Source organism: Lactuca saligna, chromosome 2 (genome assembly GCF_052625555.1).
Source record: "Lactuca saligna cultivar CGN05327 chromosome 2, ASM5262555v1, whole genome shotgun sequence".
NCBI lineage: Eukaryota > Viridiplantae > Streptophyta > Magnoliopsida > Asterales > Asteraceae > Lactuca > Lactuca saligna.
In genome coordinates, this window is record NC_136418.1 from 184,333,379 (window position 1) to 184,336,582 (window position 3,204).

The 3,204-nt window shown below is 32.6% G+C and overlaps 1 long non-coding RNA gene across 1 annotated transcript; it reads left to right on the forward strand.

Moving 5' to 3' along the window:
- Window positions 1–1,725: 1,725 nt before the first annotated feature.
- On the forward strand, window positions 1,726–2,866 carry LOC145029428 (uncharacterized). Its single transcript, XR_013676533.1, has 3 exons — window positions 1,726–1,920; window positions 2,051–2,126; window positions 2,238–2,866. It is a non-coding gene; the product is annotated as an uncharacterized LOC145029428 (long non-coding RNA).
- Window positions 2,867–3,204: the final 338 nt, after the last annotated feature.

The window sequence follows — 3,204 nt, forward strand, 5'->3', positions numbered from 1 at the left end:
GCGAAAATACAATAAATGTAGTTTATAAAAATAATATTATTTAACAATTTACCATATTGTTACAGATAAAGTAGTATAAACTTTTCGTATACGTATTATGGTTATTTTATCGTGAAATAACTAGTTCAAAAAAAAAAATTATTACACGATATAAAATATATGATTTTTATGCGACACTGTCAATTTTGTAGTATTTCAAGGATTCAAACTATCATTATGCATGTTTCTTTATATGTTTAAATACATAACGTTTATACATGTACATGTCTTCATTACTTCGAAACACACATCTTTATAAAAGCGAGTACATTATACTTTTACATACATATCAAGCATACTCGGCTTTTATAAACTCTAGAAAATGATATTCATTATGCCTACTGACTTAAACACAATTAAGTTTGGGCTGAGAGTTCTTCACAAACTTTATTTTAGTGAAGGTCTTTTTAGTGGGATATTATTCATTAGTTGAGTTTAAATACTTAGCTTCCCCAAACTATTGTACCTGTTAATCTTCAGATCGAGATACATATGTATAGATCTATATGGGGTTGACATCCCTACCTGCAGTTGCTAGGTATAACACTCGACCGATTAATCGAAGCGGTGATAGGTATCTACCATTGTTACTACAACATCCAATGAAACGTTGTAGGGGGTACATTCAGTCAGGTAGCTTGGTTATAGGACTCCCTAAAAACATTAACTAGAATATATATATATATATATATATATATATATATATATATATATATATCACTAATAACCATGGACTTGGTTGCTTTCAAAATTGTTTTTAAGTATGAAATTACTTATGTAGCATAACAATTTGGTTTTTAAGGATGTTCAAAGGTTTATTACAAACAAAGTTTAAAGTATGTATTTATTTATACAAAAGATACATTTTGGCTTTCAAGGATTTATTGCAAACACATTTTAAAGTATGGATTTACTTACATCGAAATACATTTTGGGCTTTTAAAGACTCATTGCAAACACTATTTTAACTATTGTTAAACATACAAAGATAATACTTTTTAGACTTATTAAAATTATTATTGTATTAGCAGAAAACCTGTAACACTCACCAACCTTGTGTTGACCCTCAAGACAACATCTATTCTCAGGAAATCTTTAAACAGACATTCAAGACAACTTTGATTACAAGTGACCTAATTTACTTGTTGTTGTATCATATGACTATCTGTTAAGGCAATTCATGTATTATTATTATTCGTAAAAACATTGTATTCAAATATCAAGATGGAACATGAATGATATTTTGTTTACTGTTGTACTTGTGCTAAATATTCAATTTGTCTCTGATCCATAAACTTATTCGCATAGCCCGACGTGTTCTGCCGCCTCGACCGTGGGTGTGATAGATTTGTTTCAATGCTAAATTGGATATATAGAACTCGTATCCTCGAATGGGAATACAACTATAGGAACTATCTTCTAAATAAAAGCAGTGTTGTAAAAATCGGCCTAAGTGGCTGATTAATCGGCGCCTAAGCGCTAGGCGGACCTCGACTGAACAGGTTTAGAGGTAATCAGCTTGTGTAATCGGACGGGTCAAAGTCGGTCAAAGCCGGAGATAATCTGACCCAGGCGGAGCTAGACGCTCAAATCGGTCAACTCAGGTCAATGAAATTTTAAAAAGATTTTGAGGGTAAAATGGTCAAAATATAACGATTGCTGCTAGGGTTCGTTCCAATTTCTCATTCAATCTTATGTGCAGTCAAAGAAATATCGCATTCTCTCTCTCGACTCAACGAATGAAGTGAAACGGCGGCAACTTTCGTCGACCTTAGCTTCTCTTACGATCATCACATCGACTGCTTCCGGTTCGTCGACAAATTCCAATCTCTCCTTAAATCGACGTCGACAACTTCTGGTTCGTCGACATCTTCTGCAAAGGTTACTCGATTCGTTCAATTATTCTTTTTAGTGTTTGTTATCAATTTGTTCGGTGTTCGTCAATAGCTTCCGATCTCTCCTTCAATATATCAATTTGTTCAATTATCCTTTGTTCTTTCTGGAACATCAGGTAAGCAATGAAGACTGGAACAACCTCTAAAATCATATGTTCTTTCTAAAATCCTTTGTTCTTTCTGCAACAACAGGTAAGCAATGATTTTTTATAAATGTTTGTTCTTTCTTCATCATTCTAAAATCGGCTATTGTTTCTTCATCTTTTTTAATTGTTGGTTGGATTTGTGTCTTGGTTGTAACAGGATGGGTAGAAAGGTATTTGATTCAGGTAATTTCTTGACCAAAATCTTTAATTGTTTTGTGTATGAAACCATATGCCCACCAAGTGTTCGATCAATTGCCTGAATGAAGGGTATTTGGATTCTTGTAATTTCTTGACTAAAATTCTGGTCCCTTGATCATCTGTGAAGTTATCAAGAACCTTGGATTGAAGATGTAGGTGGTTTGGTTCTAGTTCTCGGTTGTTTATGGTGTGAAGTTATCAAGAACCATCGTTTGGTTCTAGCAAAGTTAATTCCAAGTGCAGGTTCCTGAAGCTCTGGTGGGACCTCTTTAGCAGGCAAATCACTTCCCATTGCTCATTAGGGAATCCATACAGACACAGGTTTTGAGTAATTTGTTGAATTTGATACAAGTATACAACGACTATGATATACGCATGGATTGAGCTTATGGATATTAAGTAATTTGTTGCAGGATCCTACACTCCATGAATTCATATGGATTGAGCTTCATCGATTAATGTATAAATATGCACATCGACTCTTTGACTGAAAAGCCATGTTGTAAATTCAATTAATGGATTGCTTCCATGGAAAACTTCACTTCAACACTTTGACATTTTACAAGTTGAAGTTACATTTATTTTCTTGACAGGATTTTTCATATTCATTTTTAAACTTTAAAATGATTTTGTCTCATTGTTAAACTTGTTATTAAACTTTTATGCATATTTTGGATGATAAATGGCTGTGATTGTTAAACTTATTAAGTTATTATTAAACTTTTATGTTTATTTACTTATATTCTTAGTATTAAAGTTAGATTTATAAAATTTTGAATTATTTTTTTTAATAATTAATGGTCCCCGATTAATTCACGTCTAACCGATTAATCCCTAGACCCCAGTCCACCGCCTAGCTAACGTCTAGCGTTTTCTACAACCTTGAATAATAGTATTATTAATATTAAGTACACTACTTCTTGGCT